Here is a 26,126-nt window from a genome sequence, read left to right on the forward strand (position 1 = left end):
CAACAGTGCAGACATCACCTCTTAAAGCTCCAAAATAATTTTTGACTCCAGGTCTTACATCTAGGGCACACTGGCGTGAGAGGTGAGCTCCCAAGGTCTTAGGCAGCCTGACTCCATGGCTTTGCCAGGCTCAGCCCACATAGCTGCTCTCACTGGTTGGAGCTGAATGTTTGTGGCTTTTCTAGTCTGAGGTTGCATGCTGATGGTGGCTCTATTAATCTGGGTTCTGGAGGGTAGTGGTCCTGCTCCAGTGGCTCTACTAGGCAATGCTCCAGCGGGGACTTTCTGTGGGAGCTCCAAGCCCACATTTCCCCTTGGCATCACTTTAGTAGAGTCTCTCTGTGGGGCCTTCACACCTGTGGCAGGCTTCTGCCTGGGATCCCAAGCTTTCCAATACATTCTCTGAAATCTAAGTGGAAGGCACCAAGCCTCCTTTACTCTTGCATTCTGGGAGCCTTCAGGTTTAACACTAGGTGAAAGCTGCCAAGGCTTATGGACTGTACCCTCCAGAAGGCCCAGTGGCCTGAGCAGTATCTGGGGCCCTTTAAGCTGTGGGTGGAGCCAAAGCAGCTGGGATGCGAGGAGCAGTATCTCAAGGTGGTACAAGGCAGCAGTGCCCCGAAAAAACCATTCTGTCCTCTTAGGTCTCTGGGCCTGTGATGGGAGGGGCTGCATCAAAGAATTCTGAAATGCCTTTGGGGCCTTTTTCCCATTGTTCTGACTATTATCACTTGGCTCCCTTTCAGTCATGCTGACCTCTTCAGCAAGTTGATGCACCACAGCACCCTTAAATTCCTCTCCTGAAAATGCTCTTTCCTTCTCCACCACATGGCCAGGCTGCTAATTTTCCAACTTTATATGTTCTGCTTCCATTTTAATTATAAATTTCAACTTTAGATTGCTTCTTTGCTGCCATATCTGTTTGTAAGCTGCTAAGAGTAGCCATGCCACTTCTTAAATGCTTTATTGCTTAGAAATTACCCTAGAACTTAAAGTATAATAATAATAAAAAAAAAAATGAGAAGATTAAAAAAAAAAAAAGAAATTTCTTCTGCCAGATACCCTAGGTACTCTTAAGTATGGCTTTCCACAAAGCCCTAGGACGTGGGCACAATTCAGCCAAGTTCTTTGCTATGGGGTAACAAGGGCTACTTTTGCTCCAGTTCCCAATCAGCTCCTCATTTCCATCTGAGACCTTGTCAGCCTGGCCTTTACTATCTATATTTCTGTCAACATTTTGATCACATCCATTTAACCAGTCTTTAAGAAGTTCTAAATTTCCCCTTGTCTTCCTGTCTTCTTCTGAGCCCTCCAAACTCTTCAACCTCTGCCCATTATGCAGTTTCAAAGCTGCTTTTACATTTTCAGGTATCTTTATAGCAATGCCCCGCTACTTGGTACCAATTTTCTGTATTAGTCAGGGTCCTCCAAGAGGACCAGAACTAATAGGATATATATAAAATGTTAAAATGTATACCATATATATATATATATATGGATATGTATACACATATATACATACACGAAAAGGAATTTATTAGGGAGAATTAGCTTACACAACTACAAGGTGATGTCCCATAACAGGCTGTCTGCTGGGGGAGAAAGATAGAAGCTGGTAGCATGGCCCCTAGGGAAGTTGGTAGCATGGCTCAGTCCAAGTCTGTAAGGCCCCAAACCTGGAAACCTGATAGTGCATCCCCATTCTAAGGCCAAAGGCCTGAGAGCCCTGGGGAGGCTGCTGGTTCAAGTTCCAGAGTCCAAGGCTGAAGAACCTGGAGTCTGATGTCCCAGAGCACGGGGAGGAAAGGGTATACTGCACCAGGAGAGAGAGAGAGCGAGCAAAAGAAAGAAGAGCAAGCAGCTGAATACCCCCTTCTTCTTCCTGCTTTGTTCTATCAACACTGGCAGCCCATTGGATGGTGCCTGCTCACATTGAGTGGGCCATCTTCCTCTCTCAGTCCACTGACTCACATGTCAATCTCCTCTGGAAACAGCCTTACAGACATACTCAAGAACAATGCTTTACCAGCCATCCAGGCATCCCTCAAGGGAGTCAAATTGACACCTAATATTAATCATCATATCTCCTCTTTGGCAGGTCCTAACAAGGAGCCAGTTGGCTGATGAGAAATGTAATTTGCAGGTCCCAGTCCCAGCATCACCAAGTGGAATATAGAAGGGTAGGTTTGGAGCTGAGATATTAATAACTGGAATGTGCATTCAGTACCAGTTTTTCCTGAGTACACCATTTTAATCTGCATATTCAAGGCTCCTTTGATTTCAGCAATGTTTCTTGAATTATATCTATGAATTTTTTTAATTCCATTGTTTGATCCTTAGTTTTTTTTTATGTGGGCTCCAGATTGGTGAAAAGAAACCACTCCATGGATACATCATATGGCGAAATTAATTTCCAGTTTGTTTAACATGGCATATATAAGCCTAACAGTAGGAAGGTGGCTACAAAGTATAGCTTGGCTCTGAATTGGTTTCAGAGGTCCTTACCTCCACCACTAAACTCTTAACAGGGGCTGCCATAGCCCTTTTCTGTACAAGTTGGGGTACTGGTGGATCTAAGAAGCTCAATTTCATATTTGTAATCCAGGGTAATACTCCGGGAAAATACTAATAATGTCATAAAGATAGTTGTATTTTCCTCATTCCAGGCCTAATTTAGAACCCCAAATCCCTTCTCCTAGTGTCTGAGAAAAGAAATCCAAATAAAAACAAAACATATTGAAGATGAAAAATAATACAGTGACTAGTTTTAAGATCCTTTTATTTCTGGTTCTATTTAGAGCCCTTGACTAACAAACTTGTCCCCCAGTCTTTACCTTTATAGATCTCAGGAGTGACTGGGCACATGAAGTCCAATTGAAGGTTGTTTTATCTGTATGCTGATGCAAACTTTAGTACACAGAAACCAAAAATTAGGTCTGTAAATTGCATTTGGTTTTAGGGTTATTGCTTCCCTCCATACTGATGAGTGTTGTGGGTGGATTTGTGAGCTCTCACTGCTAGTTAAGCATCTGCTATTCATCATCCTGATATAGTCATCTTTTGCATTTTACTTTTTAAATGGCAAGCTTCATCAGAAATTAAGCACTCTTTACTAGAGACACTATTTGACTCACGATTTGACAGATTCTAAGCTTAAAGGGAATCGGGGCGGGGGGGGGGGGCGCTGATAATAACATCAGCTACAGGAAGCTGTCATGAATGGGTTTACTTACTCTACTGGAGCCCAAAATGAAAGGAAGAATATGAATATTCTCTTGACCTCACTGTCTTCTGGTGACACTTTAGATCTGGTTCCATCAATTTATATTTTCAATTACACCTGCTTTACTGGCCCTTCCCCTCACTTATATTTTTACGTCTATCCTATATTAAAAATAATTATATCCTGCCTCCCACGAGCTGCTAAACTCACTGCACTCAAAATTCTTGAAATAATTCTCATAATATTCTCACCATTTTTCCCCTCGAAATGTGGATTTCATTTCTGCCACCTTTCCGAAACCACTCACCAGTGTCACAGATAACCTACTAATTGTAAATCCAATTGCTATATCCTTCTTTCTATTCCCCTCCACCTCTCTCCCTCTTTTGATATTCTCAAGCCTCTCTTCTCCTGAATTTTATGACACCGAAGCCTCTTTGTTCTCCTAATTCTGGATACTCCTCTGACTCTTGCACTGATTTTCTTCCTCCTCTTGCTTCTAAAGGCTCTCCAAGACTCTGTCCTTGGTTCTTATTTTTTCTTTCTCTTGAACCTCGATGAATTCATCAAAGTCCATTGTTTTATCATTTCTCTTAATTTAGTTATTTCTTCAAGCTCTATTCATATGTTCACAACTTCCTGATGGACATTACTCCCTGAATAATCCAACAGCATATCAAACTCAACAGGTCCAAAGATAAATTCATTATGTCCTCTCACAAATTACCTCCTTTTCCCAAAAGCTCAAAGCCTATCCTTTGCTCTTCCCAGTATCGAATCAATTGCCAAATTTGTAAGCTCTCTGTCTTTGCAACATTTACATCTGCCCCCTTACTCCATTCTCACTACCACTACCGCATGTTTTATTGAGTAATACACTGGACAGTGTCAGTGCTCCAGATAGGTTCCTTCAGATTTCTTTGCCATTTTACTATATGTGTCCTTCCTCCACTGATTTCAGTGTTCTTTGAATTGCCACCTTTCAGTGGGCTCTTCCTTGAAAGCTGCCCTCAGGCTATTGGAGCTATTTTGCCCACAGGTCAGAGGATTAGTTCTGAGAGTTTTCATCCCTCACCTCTACCTGGGGGTGACTGTTAACCAATGGCTATAGAATGTGGGACTTTGAAAGCACAACTGTCTGACCTCAGGATGATACAACTTGGAGGCCTCACACTGCAGAATTTCCTGGCAGGATCAGGCTGAAGTTACCTCTTGCAGAATGGCTGCCAAATTTTCTCCCTTTCTTCCTCTCCTCTGCTCATCTCATCTTCATAGGAAGATGAGATAGGAATCCATTTTTCTATCTCTCAGGGTCTGCTGCTGGGGAACCGTGGCTAAGACAAGTCATGTTTTTGAGTACCTGCCATGTTGTCAGGCACCATGCTAAATGTCCACATACATAAATTCTCTTAATTTAATCCTCTCAACCATCTGGAGAGCTAATTATTATTCTGATTAATAGATGAGTGAGCTGGCCTTTGAAGAGATTAAGTAACTTTTTTCAAAGCTATGTAGCTAATATGTGGCAATGCCAAGAGTCCAAACAAGGCTTCAGAGGCAGCTCAGTCAAGCAATTTTCTATACTCCTTCTGAAACTACTTCATGGAAAGGAGACTTCTCATATGGCCCCGCATGAGCCCTGTCTCCTGGTATTCACATCCACGTACAATTCTCTCCCCTTGGGTGTGAGCTGGACCTAGTAATTTGCCCCTGACAAATAGAATGTGGCTAAAGTGATTTCACTTCCAAGGTTAGTTATACAAGACTGGCTTCTATCTTGCTAGCAGAACATTTTGCTGCCTTTGACTAATCAAGTTGCTCTGTTGGAGAGGCCCATGTGATAGGGAATTGAGAGTGGCTTCCACTCAAGAGCTAATGAGGAACTGAGGCCCTGAAACCTGCCAGCAACCACATGAGTGAGCTTGGAAGTAAGTCCTTCCCTGCTGGAGCCTTGAGATGAGGCTGCAGCCATAGTCAACATCCTGATTGTAGCACAGGAGAGACTCTGTGCCAGGGGGCTCAGATAAGCTGTGCCTGTATTTCTGATCCACAAAAACTAAGAGATAATAAAATTTATATATATATATATATAAAAATTTCATATATATAAAATATCACACACACACATATACATATATATACATATATACACACACATATATACATATATACATATATATACACATACACACACACACATATATATATATATATACACACATGAGACAGGGTCTCACTCTGTCACCTAGGTTGCAACCACCCCTCTGGGGTTTAAGCTATTCTCATGCCTCAGCTTCCCATGTAGCTGGGACTACAAGCATGTCACACCAGCTAATTTTTGTATTTTTAGTAGAGATGGGTTTCACCATGTTGCCCAGGCTGGTCTCAAACTCCTGGCCTCAAGCTATCCACCCGTCTCTGCCTCCCAAAGTGCTGGGATTACAGGCATGAGCCACCACACCCAACCAGAGCGTGGCATTTCTTTAAAGCCTGCTGCTTGGAAAACAGAGAGTCAACTTTGTTATTCAGTGTAACACTTGAAACCTCCAGCTCAGTGACTTACCAATAGATGCTAACTAATAATCTATCACCTCTGGTGGTTTTATGGTCCAATAAACTTAGCTAGGATGGTGATGAATAAACTGCTTGAAAAGCATTAACTTTCCAGTGTGATAGGTACTTGATAACCTTAGAACCAAGTAAACAACAAATAAATTACCAGCGAGGTTGAGTAATGATATTATTTTAACACATCCAAAATAAGTCTTTGGTTTTGTGTTTGTTTCAATCAATTAATCAATCAATAAAGGACAGTACAAATTGGGCACCAGCTGGCTTGTTGCTCAACCATTAGCAAAGCTGTGTTCAGTACCTCCCAGTCAACTGCATGTTTCCCAGTGTGTGCCTCTCTCTGCCCCTGCATACTCACCCACATACAGCACATTGTCATGTAAATGGAAATCAACCAAAGATGTTTTTCCAACTCTTTATTCCTTTCGTTGCCATGGGATTACAGATCAGAAGTCAGAGAAGACAGATGTAAAACAGAAAAAGATGCAGCCCTCCAACTACCCTAGCTGCCTGAAAGCATCCTTTGAGTAGGCAAGAAAAGGTAATAATGAGATGGATGACATTGAGCGACAGTCTGCCACTATGATGGTAGGAGTAGAAAAAGCTAGAAGACAAAGGCAAATGCATAATGTCCCTTGACCCACAGAGAAACCTGCACACCTTCCCCATCTTTTTCAAACAGTGGTTGGCAACATCTTGGGCAACCAACTATCCTGATTTGTTGGAAACTGTCCTCATTTTAGCACTGAAAGTCCTGTGTTCCTGGAAACAGCTCGATCCAAGATAAACCAGAATGGTTGGTCACCCTAGCAACAACCATTAACTCCCAAAGGGCTCAGCTCCCATTGACATTTGCTTTTTAATTGGAAGAGTCAATAAAAAGATATCTTCTTAAACTTTTCTCTTTGAAAGCTGTAATTATCCTATTGGCAGAATTTATTTTTTAAGGTAGTGCCATAAATTATATTCCTCCCACTAAAAAGTGAAAAGATACATTAGAAGGTTTTACTGATTTTATTCAGATGTTATATTCGAGCTGAAAGGTGGAGGAAGGAGACAGGAGAGTGAGTTTGGAGGACACTAAGCTGTCAAAAATATGAACTAAAGGCATATTTAAATTTGCTGGTACATTATTAATTGAAGAAATCATTTGGCTGAATTCAAAGGCACACGTTAAATATGTCAGTAGTCACTCTTTAAACTCTAAAGATCTGGACCCTACAATTTGCAAATTTTACAGCTAGAAGACACCTTGGAGGTAATCTAACCTAACCTCCTACTTTTTAGACAGCATTCAAGGAAGCTCAAATTTGCATTTTGCTACCTGTTACAGAACACAGCTTTCTTAATAGTTGTTACATGATAAAAAGTTTCCTTGGTCACATAAGTTTAGGAAATATCAAGGTAAGCAATGTCAAACAAGTTTCTTGACTGCAGAAATTTTCTAGGCATTTGATATGCTTGCAATCAGTGACTCTCATTCAGAGATGTACATTAGAATCACCTGGGGAACTTTTAAAAGCTAGAATTGACTGGGCCCCACCAAGATTTAGGAAACAAAAAATAATCACTCTCTGGATATTTCTGATGTTCACCCTGATTAAGAATCACCAGCTATATTCCTGAGCTCTCCATTCTGTTCCACTGGTGTGTGTGTCTGTTTTTTATGGCAATACCACACTGTTTTAGTTACTACAGCTTTATAACATATTTTGAAGTTAGGTAATGTGATGCTCCAGTTTGTTCTTTTTACTTAGAATTGCTTTGAATATTTGGGGTCCTTGTGGTTCAACACGAATTAGGGGTTGTTTTTTTTCTATTTCTGTGAAAAAAAAAGTCATTGAAATTTTGATAGAGATTGCATTGAATCTATAGATTGCTTTGGATAGTATGGACATTTTAACAATATTAGTTCTTCCAATCTATGAACACAGGATATCTTTCCATTTATTTGTGTCTTCTTCAATTTCATTCAGCAATGTTTTATAGTTTTCAGTGCACACATACGTCACTTTCTTGGTTAAACTGATTTTAGACAATGGTGCCAAGACACACAATGGGAAAAGAACAGTCTCTTCAATAAGTGATGTTGGAACCACTGGATCTCCATGTGCAGAAGAATGAAATCAGACCCTTATCTCACTCCATACACAAAAATAAACTCAAAATGGATTAAAGACTTAAACATATCTGAAATTGTAAACTACTAGAAGAAAAACAGAGGAAAACCTCCATAACATTGGTCTAGGCAATGATATTTTTTATATCACCCCAAAAGCAAAAATAGACAAATGAAATAATATCACACAAAAAACTACACAGCAAAGGAAACAATCAACTGAGTGAAGAAACAATCTACAGAATGGGAGAATATATTTGCAAGCCATACATCTAATAAGAAGTTAATATCAAAAATATATAACACACTCAAACAACTCAATAGCAAGAAAACAAATAAACTGATTAAAAAAATAAACAAAGGGCTTGAATAGACATTTCCCCCCAAAAAAGACATACAAATGGCTAACAGGTATATGAAAAAAATGCTTAACGTCACTAATCATTAGGGAAATGCAAATTAAAACCACAATGAACTATCACCTCACATCTGTTAGAATGGCTATTATCAAAAAGATTAAATATAAGTGTTGGAGAAGATGTGGGATAAGAGGTACACTTACACACTGTAGGTGGGAATATAAATTAGTACAGCCATTGTGGAAAACAGTATGGAGGCTCCTCAAAAAACAAAAATAAGGCAAAGAGCGGTGGCTCATGTCTGTAATCCCAGCACTTTGGGAGGCCAAGGCAGGCAGATCACGAGGTCAAGAGATCGAGACCATCCTGGTCAACATGGTGAAACCACGTCTCTACTAAAAACGTACAAAAATTAGCTGGGCATGGTGGCGTGCGCCTGTAGGCCCAGCTACTCAGGAGGCTGAAGCAGGATAATTGCTTGAACACAGGAGGCGGAGGTTGCAGTAAGCCGAGATCGCGTCACTGCACTCCAGACTGGTGGTAGAGCAAGACTCTGTCTCAAAAACAACAACAACAAAAACAAAAAACCAAAAATAGAACTACCATATGATCCAGAAATCCCACTACTTGATATATATCCCAAGGATATGAAATCAGTATGTCAATAAGATAGCTGCACTCCCATGCAACATTATTCACAATAGCCAAGGTATGGCGTCAACCTAAGCATCAACAGATGGATGAATAAAGACAATGTGGTATATATACATAATGGAAAAGAATTAAATCCTGCCATTTGCAACAACTGGGATGAACCTGGAGGACATTATGTTAAGTGAAATAAGCCAGGCACAGAAAGGCAAATATCACATGTTCTCATTCATACTTGAAAGCTAAAAAAGTGAACTCATATAAGTAGAGAATAGAACAGTGGTTACCAGGGGCTAGGGAGAGGGTAGGGAAAGACTGGGGAGAAGTTGGTCAAAGGAGACAGCATTTCAGTTAGACAGGAGGCATAAGTTCATGACATTTATTGTAAAACATGGTGACTGTAGTTATTAATGTATTGTATTCTTGAAGATTGTTGAGGCATAAGTTCATGACATTTATTGTAAAACATGGTGACTGTAGTTATTAATGTATTGTATTCTTGAAGATTGTTGAAGGTAGATTTTATGTTCTCACCATTAAAAAACCATGTGAGGTAATGAATATGTTAATCAGCTCAATTTAACTATTCTACAGTGCATACATATTTCAAAACAACATTTGTACGTGAAGAAATATATACAATTTTTGTCAATCAAAAAGTAAAATTGGCCAGGCATGGTGGCTCATGTCTATAATCCTAGCACTTTGGGAGGCCAACGTGAGTGGATGGCTTGAGCCCAGGAGTTCAAGATCAGCCTGGGCAACATGGTGAAACTTTGTCTCTACAAAAAATACAAAAATTAGCTGGGTGTGGTGGCACGTGCCTGTAGTCCCAGCTACTTGGGAGGCTGAGGTGGAAGGATGGCTTGAGCCTGGGAGGCAGACATTGCAGTGAGCCGACATTGTGCCACTGCACTCGAGTTGAGTAATAGAGCGAGCCTGTCACACACAAAAAAATTAAAATTAATAAATTTTAGAAAGAACTACTGGCTAATATGTACTGTGAATCTATGATAGTAAAAAATAAAAAGTCTGCAATATTTTGTAACCTTATTTGACAACACATTTTTTTCTTCCTTCCTTTGTTTCTTCCTTCCTTCCTTCCTCTCTTTCTTCCACCCTCTTTCTTTCTTTTTGTTTTGGCTTTGGAAGATACTGATTTATATTTGAGGTTTTGTTTCTTTGGTCAACAAGGAGAGAAATAGAAAATTATTAATTATGTCTATAAATATACTTTATTTAAAAACAGATTATACTTTATTTAAATTTTTAATATAAAAAATTAAATCATATGGAGAACTAAGGAGAGTAGAATAATAAACTGTTTTGTACTATCACTTAGTTTCAACAGTTATAAACGCATGACCATCTTGATTCACCTACATTCTCATCTACTTCCGCCCTCTCCCCACTACTGGATTCTTTTGAAGCAAACCCCAGATAACTATATTATTTTATTCATAAATACTTGAAGATCTATCTCTAAAAGATTAAACATTTTAAAATATAATTGTAATACCTTTATCACATAAAAATTAATAATTCTTTAATATTGTTAAATATTCAGTCAGTTTGCAAATTTATAAGAATTGACACCTTCATGATAATGAATCTTCCTAACCTAGAACATGGTATGTCTTTTGATTTGTTCATGGGCATTTTCATGTATTTCAGAAATGTGTTTTCGTTTTCCTCATGTAGGTTCTGAAAGTTTTTAAAGTAAGTTTTCACCTAGGTATCGTATTTTACTTATTTTGGTTTATCCTTTGCCATTAAAATGACGTCTTCTCTTACATTATATTTTCTAACTTCATTGTTTGTATACGTGAGTTTTAATCAGCTTTATCAAGGTCTAATCTACATGCAACAACATGCACAGATTTTAAGTACACAGTTCAATGAGTTTTAGTAAAAATATATACCCATTTAACCACCATCCTCACTGACTTTTAAATGTTGATTTCATAATCTGCTAACTTATTAAATTTCATGTTTTAATATATATTCTCAAAGTTCTTACTAGCTTTGGCCAATTACTAAAAGGGTATCATATTCCAATTTCTGTTTTTGGTTTTGCTTCTTACTCTATCCCACAATGCCAAAAAGATTTTTTTCCAGTCCATGTTGTAATAGAAATAAATTAAATGTCAAATTGTGACTGATCCTAGAGATTTAAATTGTTATTACCGACATAAAGAAACACGATCCTGTTTGCAACAGGTGTCATGCTAAATACAAGTTTAGTGATGTAAGCAGCTAATAATAATTGGAATGTGAGCTGACTCAAGAATACATAACCGGCTCATTAATATTTGCTTCAGAGAAATAGGCTCAAATGTTCTTCTTGAGTCTGAGTAGGTATATGCCCTGTATACTTAGATGAATAAATTTGTGGCCAAGCCCAGCACTAAAGCTATCATTACTCATAGAACTCCATGTGACCCCTAGCTGGAAAAATGTGTTTACCAAGCCCCAGCTGTTGTATTTATGAATGTTTAGGAAGCTGAAATGACTGGCATTGGTCTCAGTGCCCCTAAAATGCGACGAGTTTTTTTGAAAGTTGCGAGGCAGCCAACTCACTCACCTAGATGAGACTAGAAGAAAAGCAGTAGCTTTTCACGGGAGTAGGGGCTTTACAGGCTGAGTATCCTCTGGGGTCATCAACACCCTGAGGATAGTCTGGTACCTACCTAGGGGCAAGGTAATGAGAAACATATAGAGCAAAGGTGGTGGGGGCAGAAGGGTGAGGCATGCTGGTTGGAAGAAAAAAGTGGGTTATTCCAGAAGTTCTTAGAGCTGATAGAGACTGTAACACATAATTTGATACTTGACCCTTGTCTTTGTATGAGGTTTGGAAAAAGTGGGCCTTGAGCAAGGATTTGACTGCAATTAGTTTATTGGAGGAGGGGGTATAATCTTAGGAAGCATGGCAAAAGAAAAGAAGGAAAATCAATATTCTGGGTGTAAATGAAAGGGTTACTACTGTGGACAACTGGGGCTCAATGTCACTGGCCCCTTCTGAGATATTGGGTAAAATATGCTTCAGAAATGTCCTGCTGATTGCTGAGGATGCTCAGATATGTATTCACTCATTTCCATCCCTAATTGGTTTAGGGTCGCTATTAGGGATGGGGTGGAAGTTAACACTTGACACTTCTGGCCTACCCTACTGGAAAACCAAGCATGCTCCCATGGCCAGAGAGTGCCCTCTGGCAAATAACTGTATGGATATGGGAGTTCTTTACAGGAAATTTCTAGGTAGAGCAAGAGGATCGGAGAGCTACAATTTTATATTGCTTATGTTGCTTTCTGGTTGTTTTTTATGTTTGAGTTTTATCTCACCAACAACAATGAAAACTCTTTGAGTGCAGGGGCTACAGCTTATATTTGTGTTGATTCACCCCATAAATTCTGGTGAGCTCCTTGCCACTGCAAGATTAAATCCATTAAGCCCTTCATGATCGGGGGGCCCTGCCTTCCTCTCCAGACTTTTCTTTACAGTCCACTTTCTCATCCCAGGCATCCCAACTATTCCTCAAGCGCCTTCTCTCTACATAAAATACCCCTTCCTCCCTTGTCCAATGGGTCAACACTGATAATCTGTCAGGATCAGCTAAGCAGCTCTTTTTTCTTAAAGTATTCCAAGTTTTCCCCAAGTAATCATGCCCTCTTTTGCAAACCACTACCTGGTTCTTACTTCTACTATACAATTTATCATACTGTACTGAAGTCCTGCCTATCAGAATGTGAGCTCATTGAGAAAGTAATGTGTCTTTATCCAAAGCACCCAGTTCAGTGCCTGCTATGGAGTCGATGCTGAATAAACACTTTTGGAATGAATTAATGAATGTTACCAATAGATACTTTCTGATTAAATGAAACAAGGAGTTGGACATACTCTCTTTGGATACTCGAAAATACCCCTCAACTATTTATAGATTGAATGTGTGGTCAGGAAGAATATTCCCCAGAATAGTGTGTCAATGCTCTTCAGCCAAGTATGACCAGGAACATGGCTATAATTCAACAACATGGGTTTTTACTCATTGCAGTGAAGAAACACACATCATGGTGGACCTTACAGAGTCTCAGTAAGAGTGTGTTAGAAAGAAACTATGATAAAGTTGGGACTTTGGATGGATGATGGGGAGGGGAACAAAGAAGCAGGGATTTGCTCTCGATCAGATGCTGTCAGAAGTGGGGGCAATCCTATGATTAGGTCTGTTGTGAAAGGCATAGTGGCTTGGATTTTGTTTGGGCTTAGACAAAATTATGAAGTGACCTTGTTTTGTTTCATTTTCTAATGGTCTCAGGGTATGTTTATCTGTGTTTGGTATTCTGTGAGATTGTTTATGTCCCACAGGACAAAAAAAAAAAAAAAAAAAAAATGGCCTGGCTGTGAGCATTTGGTCAGCTTGTAATAATACTGAGGTGTAACTGTGAACATCAGAGAAGTTCTGAACATCATTAGATGCTTCTGTGAGGTGATGAGAGAAGGGCCCAAAAGAATAAGATTATATGTACAGGTACTGATAGCACTCACAAGTGTGAAATGGGAGCTGAATAGAAGAAGAGACTAAAACCGAAAAGCAAACTCGATCTTCCATCATGCTCTCTGTGACCTTTCAGGTTGAGAAGAATCTTAAATCCTGAAGCTCTGCATAGTCCCAAATGTATATAATGGCTAAAAGAAATAGATTTTTTCAACTGAAAAGCAAGAAACCCAGATCCTCCTTTGAAGATATAAACTATAAGCCCTGAAAAATTAAAATACTTAATCCAGCAGCAATATCACTTGTGTAGCAATAAAATAATAGGATTTCCTTTTCTCTGCCTCCTTGTTTTGGCTATTCTCTCTTCTAAAAAAATTGTTGACGTACTTTTAGGGGATAAGAGTTAGATAACAAATCTGAAAGTATATAATTTATATTTTGGAATAAAAACAGAATATGGAATTTTCTGTTGGTTAAATCGTTTATGAAGCCCTGCGACTGGAAATCTAAGTCCAAATGGTCACTTAAAAGCCATTACACTATTTATTCAACAAATTGTTTTAGAGCACTTAGTATAAGTTAGGTACCATGGTAGATGCAGGAGTTACGAAGATGAATAAAACAAATTCTTGTACTAGAAGAGCTTACAGTCCATCAGAGGAGACAAATAATCACTGACATAAAACAAACCTAATTCTCTGTCAGAGTTTCCACCCCTGGCAAAAGGAAGTGACAGAAATGTTGCCAGACACAGAGAAAGTATAGCCACGAGCAACTGGGTCCCAAGAAATAGTCAGTCTGATTTAAATTATCTGAGATTGATTTTTTTGGGGGACAGCTTTTTATTTGAATATAATTTCAAACTTACAGAAAAGTTGCAATAATAGTACAAGAACTCCGGTTTACCTTTCATCCAGATTTACCAATTGCTTTCCTAACCATTTGCAAGCAAGTTAGAGATACTGTGCCCAGCCATACTAAATACTTTAGTGTGTGTTTTCTTTGTTTAATTTTTTTTTTTATTTCCATAGGTTTTTAGGGAACAGATGGTATTTGGTTACATGAGGAAGTTCTTTAGTAGTAATTTGGGAGATTTTGGTGCACCCATCACCCGAGTAGTATACACTGAACCCGATTTGCAGTCTTTTATCTCTCACCCCCCCCACCCTTTCCCCTCAGTCCCCAAAGTCCATTCTATCATTCTTATGCCTTTGCATCCTCATAGCTTAACTCCCATTTATGAGTGAGAACATACAATGCTTGGTTTTCCATTCCTGAGTTACTTCACTTAGAATAATAGTCTCCAGTTCCATCCACATTGCTGCAAATGCCATTAATTTGCTCCTTTCTAGGGCTGAGTAGTATGTATGTACACACACACACACACACACACACACACACACACACATAATTTCTTTATCCATTCGTTGATTGATGGGCATTTGGGCTGGTTCCATATTTTTGCAATTGCAAATTGTGCTGCTATAAACATGCATGTGCAAGTATCTTTTTCATAGTGTGTGTTTTCAAAAAACAAGAAAATTCCCTTATCTAACCATCATGCAGTTATTCAAGCCAGGAAGTTTATCACTGATACAATACTATCCACTCCATAGTCCATTTTCAAATTTTATCAATTGTCTCAATGTCCTTTATAGTATTTTGTTTCCATATCCTGCTCCAATGCAGGTTCATGCATTTAGATGTCATTCTTTTTTTTTTTTTTTTTTTTTTAAGTCTTTGTTAACCTAGGATAATTCCACAGTCTTTCTGTCTTTCTTGACCCTGACACTTTGAGAATTCCAGGCCAGTTATTTTGTAGAATGCCCCTCAATTTGGATGTATGTGATATTTCTCATTATGATATTCAGGGTACACATTTTTAGCAGTAATAAGTGGTTGATTTAAAATCTCAGAATAGCTGCCTCTACCCACGTCTCCCTCACTTTGACCTGACATTGTGCACAATTGGGAAGCTTTTGAGGTTTTCTGGTGAAATCCAGACTTTTCTCTGCTTTCTCCTATGATCTCTAATTTAGCCATCAGAATTGCTAAAATCCTGAGGAGAATGTTTGCTTCTTGGGGAGTTTACACTAAGCAGAAAGCTTACATTAATTCTAAACTCATTCCAATGTGTGTCCCGCCCCACCCTAATCCCCCAGGGATTAGTACCTGCTTTATTATTATTGCAATGAATACATTATTCATCAGGGTGGCTAAACGGCTTACAGAGGTAAATAACACGACATGAGTGTAATAAAGATATTTCCCTTTTCTAAATAAGTAGCACTTATAACTCAGCCTGTAAGACTGTTCTTCTTTCCAGAGAGGAAGAGTCCTGTAAATGGTACCCGAAGAGCAAGAGCTTTAAACAGGCCCTAGTGCAAAAGAGGTCAAGGCCTCAGTGATACCAAGAGTTCTGATTGTGTCAGTTCAGTCCCTGCTTCCTCACTGGTATATCCAAGGCTACCACAAAGTGGAAGGAGGAGGATGTGTGGGCGAAGAGTGGGTGGAGAAGACTTCCAAGAACTGGAAACTATGCAGACTAGCAGCCGGTAGTTAATTAGTTTTACTTCTAAAACGACCCCTTTGTGCAGCTTGTCCTTCCTGAGAAAGAGGTTAAAATGCTGCCATGGCTGCTTTTTAGCAGTATGGTGATTAAAACAATCTCAGGGCCTAAATAAGCTGGCTCTACTTATTTGGTTGAGGAGAGAGTGGTCCACCTTCATTTTCTTTTTCTCCACTCCTACTCACTGAACATCACATCGAAAAATGAGCAAATTCCTACACTTTACTTCCTATTCCTATAGGAGCGATTTAGAGGGAGGAATGCTCATTAAAGGAGATTCTAGAATCTAAAGTTATATGTTTTACCGAAACTGAGAAGCAAGCTTGAGATGTTACTAGCATAGCTCGGACACAGTTGATAAAAGTAACTAACATCTATTGTGCATTTAGCATGTGCTGGGCCATAGCTTAAGGGCTTTTCATGGTTTATCTCATTTAATCATCACTACAATCTACAAGTTGGGTAGTGTTATGATTATGAGCATATATGTCCGGTTTTTCAGATGAATAAGCTGGGGCTGAGAAAGGTGAAGGGACTGGACCAAGGTGAGTTAGAATGGAGGCAGGATTTAACCACAGGTCGTCTGGCCCAGAGCCCATTGCTCAACCACTGTACTACCTGCCTTCCAGCTTCCATTTGCCTACAGTCTAGTGGGAGTCATAAAAGAACTAAGAGAAGAAGATGAATCCAGACTGGAAGTGGTTGGGCTCCTGGCTAGGCCAGGAATCTCACCAGTCGGAGACCCTGGACCCCCTGGCCAAGCTCACTGCAGATGAACAAAAAAATCCACCCCCACTCAGCCTGGAGCAAGAAGGTGACCAAGGAGGAAATGGTGGCAGCCGAGCTCAGCATGACCGTCACTCCGAGCAATGAGAAGCATGACCGTCACGTTACCCTGCAGCAGGTCCAGCAGTGAACCAATTGCCCAAGACCTAACCCAGGTTGTTAGAGAGGCCACAGAGGTTCTACTGTCTTTTCAGAAACTCATAATTAAGGGAACATCTCTGAAGGAAATGGAGATACCTTTGTCAGCATGTGGAATACAAAATGGTTGCCAAGTCATGTTAATTGGGAAAAAGAACAGTCCAGAGGAAGAGGTTGAACTGAAGAAATTGAAAGAGTTGGTGAAGCCTGTGGAGAAGAAAGTTGACGAACTGTAAGAGTTGAATAAACAGCTTACTGGACTCCAGCAAGGTTTTCTGGCCAAGGATTTGCAAACTGAAGCTCTCTGCAAACTTGATAGGAGAGGAAAAGCCACAACCAAACAGTTTATGAAGATCTTGGAAGAGATCGACACACTGATCCTGCCAGAAAATTTGAAAGACAATAGATCAAAAAGGAAAGGTTTAGTTAAAAAAAAAAAAAAAAAGTTCAGGCGTTCGTAGCTGAGTGTGGCACAGTGGAGCAGAACATCTGCCAGGAGACCCGGCAGCTGTAGTCTACAAACTTGGCCCTGGCCAAGTAAGGTGTGACAGAAAGAGGCTGTACTGCCCTGAAGAACACCACCACCAGCTCTGCCCTCTCTGGAGCACAATTTACCTGATTTATTCTAGGGACAACTGGCCTATTGCCAATTTTCCTACTCCTACCCCAGTTCTCAGTGAAAAACTGTTGTCCTTGTGATCTTGAGTAGGGCGCTTGTCTGTTTTCTCATTGTGTCTTGTGTCTCTGTGGCCGTGTGGTCCAGCAGCCTACTTTTTCTGGAGAGGTCCTCCCCTGCCCAGGTTTTCCCAGCTATTTGACCTTCTGGTGCTTTCTTTGGGCTGGTGAGATCTCTCCTTTGTCCTGAGCTAGTTCTAGGTTTATAGGCTACCCTGGTCTTCAGATACAGAAGAGCTTTTTCGCTCGTGATCACACAGTCCCATAGATGTAAAACCAGAATCACTAGGAGGTTGCATCTATAGTCAGGAATGTTGAGAATGGCTTAGAACAGGTGTTTGGCACATAGTAGTCCAAGTATCCCTCATGGTGACCTAATTCCAGAACATCAGGCTGGGTTATTGGCTTATAGGCATTGTTCTTACCTCTTAGTGACCTGACAAACTACAAGACATGAAATATCAGGGGGCCAGTCCTGGAATGAAGCCTATGGTTGATGCATGGACTTCCTTGTCCCCAAGAAAATATTCAGAACCCAGTGTTGACTGAGTCCGTGCTTAAAACCAGGCAGAGCAATGGCTTAAGAAGGGCAAAGAGGGGGAGCCACAATGAATAAAGCAGGCTGGTGGTGAAGCCAACCATAAATTTCCCAGGAATGACATGTGCTTCCTTCAAGGGCATTTCTGTTAAAAATACCCTTCTGAGATCTGTATTTCCTTCAAGGCCATTGTTGTCCATTTTGTGGACTCTCCTGCAATATCACTGTTATTAAAAAAGTTTGAGCATAGGTATGGTGCACATTCCTGTAGTCCCAGCTGCTTGGGAGGCTGAGACAGGAGGATCGCTTGAGCCCAGGAGTTTGCATGTAGCTTGGGAAACATAGTGAGACTTCATCTCTAAGAAATTAATAAGTTAACAAATACATAAATAAAACAGTTTGAATGCGCATCATCAAGCAGAAGAATGTTTTGTTTTTGTTTTGGTTAGTGAGAAAAACCATTCTGTGGTTCTAGGCATAATTTGTGTTTAACAGAGTAGCCACAACATTTAATAAGAAGTTACTGTGTGCTGGGCACTGTTCTAAGTTTTTAAATATATATTCATCATTTGACCCTCACATAACCTAAGAAGTAGACAGGTATTATCCCCGTTTTGCAGATCAGGAAACTGAGAACACTTAGGTAATCTGCTTAAGGTCAGACAGTACGTGGCAAAGCCAGGGCACAAAGCTGGGCAGTTTGGTTTCAGAGCCACTGTTTTTATGCTCTACTGTACTACCTCTCAACCAACATAGGGCTACATGCTCCCATTCTCTTATTTTCTCTCTATTCCTCTCCCTATACCTTTATCTTCCATGTTAGTCTTTCCACTTCCTCTCCGGCCCTCTCTAGTTCATTCTCCACAGGGCACTCTGAGTGATTATAAAGTACAAATCTTATCATATCAGTCCCCTGCTCAGAAACCTCCAATAGCTCACTACTTCTCTTAGGATAAAGGCCAAAGTCCTTACCTACACCTTCTCCCACCTCATCTCAAGCCCCTCTCCTGTTTGCTCTCTGCTGTCAGCCACTCTGGTCTTCTTTCGGGTCCTCAGATGCACTGTGCCCTCTCCTACCTGGGGGTCTTTGCACATGCTGCTACTTCTGCTTGGACAGCTCCTCACCATCCTTCCTCCACCCCCACCCCTTGTGTACATAACTCTTATTCATCCTTCAGAATGTAACTCAAAGTCTCTTCCATGGAGACCTCGCCTATTGTCTTGAGACCATATCAGGCCCCCAGATGAGGTCTTTTCATGGCTACCCATAACTTTTCTTTCACAGAATTCACCATAGTTCATGATAGCTTATTTGTGGAATTATCTGGTTAGTATTTGCCTTTAACACTAGACTGTATGTTCCTTAGGTTAAGGAGCTTCTTTGTCTTGTTAACAGCATTATTTCGAGTACATTGTCTTGTATATAGTAGGACCTCAATAAATATTTGGAGAACAAAACAAACAAACAAACAAACAAACAAGCAAGGTGAATCCATGCCAGATGACTGGGTTGAGTTGGTCAGGGAAAATTTCACAGAAGGCAGATTGGAACTAGGCTGAAAAGCAGGCTGGGTTTGATTTAATGAAGTAGGCTATGAAAAGCATTCCAGGTGAGGGAAATCAAAGGAACTTTACACGTCCTGGGACCAGCAAACTGAGAAGTTTGTCTACAGCAGAGAGATCTTGCAGTCATTTGCAGGAGACCTTTATCACACTTCTAATCCATGAGAAGTAGTAGGGTGAATATGAAGAACTCTCAGAGCCCAGTGACTATTGGTGCTTATTAATCAGGGCACGGGGGCACTGCAATGACAAGGCAATGGGCCTGCCAAGCACTCCCCACTTCCCTTGGGCTGCCAGCATTCCCCTGAGTCTCCGTGAGGTTTGTTTAATTCAGGGGGTGGCAGTAGGAAGCCCTCACACATTCTCCAATTTGGCTTTACCATCAGCAAAGCTATCTTGATTCCAGTCTGGCTTCTTGGATGAAAGGAAGGATGAGTAATTGGCACCCCCAAAACTTCAACAATGGGAAAGTAATAGAAAATTCAATTTAAAAGGTAATTAATACATTATACAGGGTAGACCAAGAAGAATCTTGAAGGCAGGGCCGGGCGCGGTGGCTCACGCCTGTAATCCCAGCACTTTGGGAGGCCGAGGCGGGCGGATCACAAGGTCAGGAGATCGAGACCACGGTGAAACCCCGTCTCTACTAAAAATACAAAAAATTAGCTGGGCGTGGTGGCAGGCGCCTGTAGTCCCAGCTACTCGGGAGACTGAGGCAGGAGAATGGCGTGAACCCGGGAGGTGGAGCTTGCAGTGAGCCAAGATCGCACCACTGCACTCCAGCCTGGGTGACAGAGTGAGACTCCGTCTCAAAAAAAAAAAAAAACAAGAATCTTGAAGGCTGGTATAAGGAACTTGGTCATACGAGAATTATTATAATTCTCTGTGCAAGTACACACACACACACACACACACACACACACACACACACACACACACACTGTTTATCCATAGAGGAAATCACTGTGGGACTTGTTTCCAAATTAATCTCTTGAAATTTAATGTCATCAAATTCCCATCTTCCACAAATAAATTTGCCGAGAACCTTAAGTCATTAGGAAGTAAGTGTTTTCCAAGAATTATTTGATGACCAAAGAACAGTTTAGCCTACTTGGGAGACTTTAATAAAGCTTTATTCTACAGCCCCATTCTTGACATTAAAAAACATAATAACTAATGGTTTGACAAATACTGTGTATTATTTGGAAATAAATTTTCTCATCCTTCTTCACAAACATTTTACCTCAAATTACAGCCTTTCAATTGGTCTCACAGGGCTAGGTGATTTTTTTTCTCAGTCAGATTTATGTGTTTTTATTTGTGTGCTAATTTGAAAATAACTTTAAGTACATATTTTAAGTACAGAGATATGAGTTTTTAATCCAAATCTGAAAACAATTGTTAACTGCTTCTGTATATCTCTTACTGCCAACAACCAGCAAATGAAAAAAACTTTCTCTAGGGAAACAGTTGCCAGTATATTCTTTTTTATTATCAAAATATTTTGCATGAAAACAGGAAGATACAGTTTTCTCCTTAACTAAGCAAAATAGTTGTCCCAATCTCTGCAAAATATTCTTCCTATGACTCTAACCCTTCCATGATAAAAGAAAGGATAGCATGCTTCTGGTCTTCCTGCTTCAGGAAGCAAAGGAACTGTAGGAAAATAATTAATTTTTCTTCTCACTTTTGAGGTTTGAGAAAAAGTTGTAACTCCAGCTTTTCAAAGTGCAAAGAAAACATTACACACCTATTACTATCTGTGGGATACAAATGTATGGATTTAGGAGGAAATAACTGGCCAGAAAAATGAAATACATTTTAAATAAAATGCTACTCTGGTGCTTCTCCTCTCTTGGCTTCCGTAATTTAACCTCCATCTGACCCACCTCCATTCTAATCGCTTTGGCTCTCTTAGTGTTCCTTAAAATTGTCTTCCCTTTTCTCTAAAATGAACCACAGAGCCATTTTTTTAAATCTGCATTTTAAAAATTTACTTTATTTATCTACTTAAACACAGCCTTGTTCCAGAGAGGGTTTAAGGTGGCTTCAAAGGATCCATAACATACACCAAGAAATGAATAACAAATGGGACAAGAATGAAGCTCATACTAAAATGCTTATACAATTCTACTCATTTACTCTGGGTAGACTACAAATTTGTCTCTAAGCTTTCTAGCAGGCAGTCTAGAAAAGGAAACTTAATTAGTTACATCACTTACAGTGTCTGTAAAACAAAAACAAACCAATTATCCAAGTGAAGCACTGGTATTCCTAATACTAAGACCAGAACGAAATTTCTCTTGAGAGGCTTCATAAAGAGGTCAGCATGTGATGTAACAGCCAGTGTTCTCTGTAGCAACCAAATGGGAGATGCAAAGATGAATTTCACAGGGCTCTTACTGCATTTCTCTGAAAAGGCAGATGGCATCGCATTAACTTGAAAAATCAGGAAAAGAAATTTTATCATGAGTTTAGGGGTTTGGGGTGGATACAATGTGATATATTCTAGATACTCGCCTCTCTGCTCTGCTGGGCAAAACCAAGAATAACAGAACAATCCAGTACCCAGAATGGCCTCAGAGAAATATATATATATATATTTTTTTGAGACGGAGTCTCGCGCTGTGTCACCCAGGCTGGAGTGCAGTGGCCAGATCTCAGCTCACTGCAAGCTCCGCCTCCCAGGTTCACGCCATTCTCCTGCCTCAGCCTCCCGAGTAGCTGGGACTACAGGCGCCCGCCACCTCGCCCGGCTAGTTTTTTGTATTTTTTAGTAGAGACGGGGTTTCACCGGGTTAGCCAGGATGGTCTCGATCTCCTGACCTCGTGATCCGCCCGTCTCAGCCTCCCAAAGTGCTGGGATTACAGGCTTGAGCTACCACGCCCGGCCCAGAGAAATTATTAAACCACTAAAACTGTATGCAACATTTTGTGAATAAGAAACTGTATTTTTCTTGACAGACAAAATGCAGTTTTATCAATCCTTAAAATACACACGTGACTCACAAAAGAACAATTTCTTAAAAACTCTAGAGCATTAAACAGACTGCAGATCCTTCATGCTATTCTGCAAACATTTTTTTCCCTCTCAGCCTAGCATTTTTTTTTTTTTTTTAATTTTGCAAAAAGAACCTTTTATTGTTTCCATGCGGTCCATGGCTTGGTGAGTACTTCTGGATGTTGAGAAGCTCAGGCCGAAATCCGGAAGCCAGAAGAACGCAGAGGGGCACCTCAAAAGTTGCTGGGCTCTGGAAGCTCCCAGTCATCCTTGAGCCTTCTGAAGAGATACTCCGCCAGCCTGGCCTGAGGGCTGGCCAGCCTGCGGCGGTTGGTCAAGTAGTCGCCCATCTTCTTGATGAGTTTCACCTCTCGGTCTAGGAAGTGCTTTTCCAGAAAATCACAGAGACTGGGGTCTGTGTTGGCAGAACCCAGGGTATGTAGATCCAAAAAGGGCTGGTTCAGGTTCTCCAGGGCCAGGGTGGCTTCTATGGCGGCCAGGCTGCCACTCCACTCATCTCGGAGCAGCTTCTGCTCACCTTGGAAGAGGCCGCAGCTGCTGCGCTGGTTCTGCACCAAAAGATGCTTGGCGCTCTCGCATCTCTCTTCAGCCAACTTGCGAAAGAAGTGGCCCACGCCCTTGAGAGCCACGTCGTCGCCTTCGAAATAGAAGCTCAGAGAGAGGTAAGTGTAGGAGGCCTGCAGATGCATGTTGATCAGGCGGTCAATAGCGGCCTCCACCCCAGCGGTATACTTTTGGCGGCTCTGGGTGCTCATGGTTGGCGGGCAACCAGGAACTAACGACAAAAGCTTTGGCTGGTCCCAGAAGCCAGAGATAGTTGAGCAGATAGTCACGGAAGTTGTGAGTGGAGATGCAGGGTTAGAGGGTGGGGAGAGGCAGCATGCGGAGAGGCGGGGTGGGGAGGGTGGGGAGAGGCGGGGTGGGGAGAGTGGGACTTTGTGGGGTTGGGGCGGGATCACAGGGCGCAGAATCTCTCAGCCTAGCTTTTTTTTTTTTTTCTTGCATATAAGATTTATTTTGATGATATCATTCAGCCAGGACCCTGGTTTATTAGTAACATTGTACATATTCAAATTTCTTAAAGAAATGTAATTTTTAAAATAGATTAAAGGTCTACAAATGTACTTTTGTTACATGGATATATTGCATAGTGGTTAAGTCTGGGCTTTTAGGATACCCATCACCTGGATAGTGAACTTTGTTCCCAATAGGTAATTTTTCAACCCTCACCACCCTCCTTCCCCACTTTGGAGTTCCAAGTGTCTGTTGTTTCCTTCTATATGTCCATGTGTATCCATTATTTTGCTTCCACTTCTAAGTGAGAGCATGTGGTATTTGATTTTCTGTTTCTGAGTTACTTAAGATAATTGCCTCTAGGGCTATCCATGTTGCTGGGAAAGACATGATTTCTTTTTATGTCTATGTGGTATTCCATGGTGTAGATACACCACATTTTCTTTTTCTAACCATCCACTGATGGACACTTAGGTTGATTCCATGACTTTGCTATTGTGGATAATGCTGTGATAAACATAGGAGTGCAGGTGTTTTTTTGATATCACAATTTATTTTTCTTTGGGTAGACACCTAGTAATAGGATTGCTGGATCTTGGTAGTTCTATTTTTAGCTTTTCAGAAATCTCCATTCTGTTTTCCATAGATGTTGTACTAATTTACATTTCCACCAACAGTGTATGAGAGTTCCCTTTTCTCTGCACCCTCTCTAACATCTCTTGTTTTTCTGACTTTTTAGTAATAGCCATTCTGACTGGTGTGAGAGGGGAATCTCAACGTGGTTTAAATTTGCATTGCTCTGATGATAAGTGATGTTGAGCATTTTCATATATTTGTTGGCTGCTTGTATGTTTTTTATTGAGAAATGTCTGTTCATATTCTTTGCCCACTTTTAATGGGGTTATTTGTTTTTTTTTCTTGTTGGATTTTTGGAGTTCCACATACATTCTGGGTATTAGTCCTTTGTTGGAAGCATGGTTCACAAATATATTTCTCTCATTCTGCAGGTTGCCTGTTTACTCCATTGATTATTTTTTGCTGTGCAGAAGCATTTTAGTTTAATCAAAACCCATTTTTCTATTTTTGTTTTAGTTGCATTTGCTTTTGAGGTCTTAGTCATAAATTCTTTGACTTGGGCAATGTCCAGAAGCGTTTTTCCTAGATTTTCTTGTAGGATTTTTATAGTTTCACATCTTACATTTAAGTCTTTAATCCATCTTTTGAGCTAATTTCTGTATATATTGAGAGATATGGGTCCAGTTTCATTCTTCTACATATGGCTATCCAATTTTTCCAGCACCATTTATTGAATATAGTGTCCTTTCCCTAGTGTATATTTTTGTTGACTTGGCAAAGATCAGTTGATTATAGGTATGTGGCTTTATATCTGGGTTCTCAATTCTGTTTCACTGATCTATGTGTCTATTTTTGTACCAGTACCATGCTGTTTTGGTTACTATAGCCTTGTAGTATAATTAGAAGTCAGGTAATGTGATACCTATAGCTTTGTTCTTTTTGCTTGATTGCTTTGGCTGTTTGGGCTCTTTTTTGGGTTCTATGTAAATTTTAGGATTGCTTTTTTCTAATTCTTTGAAAAATGACACTGGTAATTTGATGGGGGTACATTAAATCTGTATATTGCTTTGGGCAGTATGGTCATTTTAACAGTATTGATTCTTCCAATCCATGAGCAGATGTTTTTCTATTTTTTGTGTTTGACTTCTATGATTTATTTTACCAGTGTTTTGTAGTTCTCCCTGTAGCTTTTGATAACAATTTAATTCCTCTTTCTTTCCTAATTGTTAGAAAGAAGTCTTTATTTGTCATTTGGCTCATTTTTACCATAATTCTAAGATGAGATAAGAACATCAAAAGTACTCATAGTGAAATCCCTCTAAATCTTCATTTGTGAGTTGAAACTCCCTTGTTTTTAAATTTAGAGGTTTATACACATATTTTTTTCCTGCTCCTAATCCCTCATTGGGAGTGACCATTAGTTACAGTTTGTGCAGAGTGGTCCTGTTGTCTTGGTATAATGATTAATAGCGCCCCTTTCCCTTTCAAAAGGGTCCTTGTTTGCAGTATATATTACATGGTCACCTTACCCATTGAGAAGGAAAAGAAAATCTATACTATGAATAGAGTTTGTAAAACATTGAACTTGACCATGGTTTGTTTCCATTTTATTACTTAATCATACCAGTAAGAACCCTATCATAAATTTTCTATTCATCACTTTATATTTTTTATTCATTGACTCAATTATTTCTTCTAGAAAGTTCTATTGAATGGCATAGATACCAGGTGTTTTGTTAGGTACTGGTGGCTTCTTAGGATTCAGGACCTTGCTCCATTAACTGAAACATCATGTGAATGAGTGCAAAAGATGAAAAATATAGATTGAT

General features: G+C 40.1%; 1 long non-coding RNA gene and 1 pseudogene across 2 annotated transcripts in view; one reads left to right on the top strand and one right to left on the bottom strand.

Moving 5' to 3' along the window:
• The window catches only part of LOC144338502 (uncharacterized), a 68,648-nt gene that overhangs the window by 28,160 nt on the left and 14,362 nt on the right, over positions 1-26,126 (bottom strand). Inside the window, exon 3 of one of the 2 annotated variants that reach the window (XR_013412722.1) lies at positions 20,822-22,097. The exons of the other annotated variant lie outside the window; for it this stretch is intronic. This is a non-coding gene — a long non-coding RNA (uncharacterized LOC144338502). Of the gene's footprint in view, positions 1-20,821; positions 22,098-26,126 lie in introns of those variants that run through there. 2 annotated transcript variants of the gene reach the window in all.
• LOC100430109 (BAG family molecular chaperone regulator 1 pseudogene) lies at positions 16,510-17,599 on the top strand (annotated as a pseudogene).

Source organism: Macaca mulatta, chromosome X (assembly GCF_049350105.2).
Source record: "Macaca mulatta isolate MMU2019108-1 chromosome X, T2T-MMU8v2.0, whole genome shotgun sequence".
Classification (NCBI taxonomy): Eukaryota; Metazoa; Chordata; class Mammalia; order Primates; family Cercopithecidae; genus Macaca; species Macaca mulatta.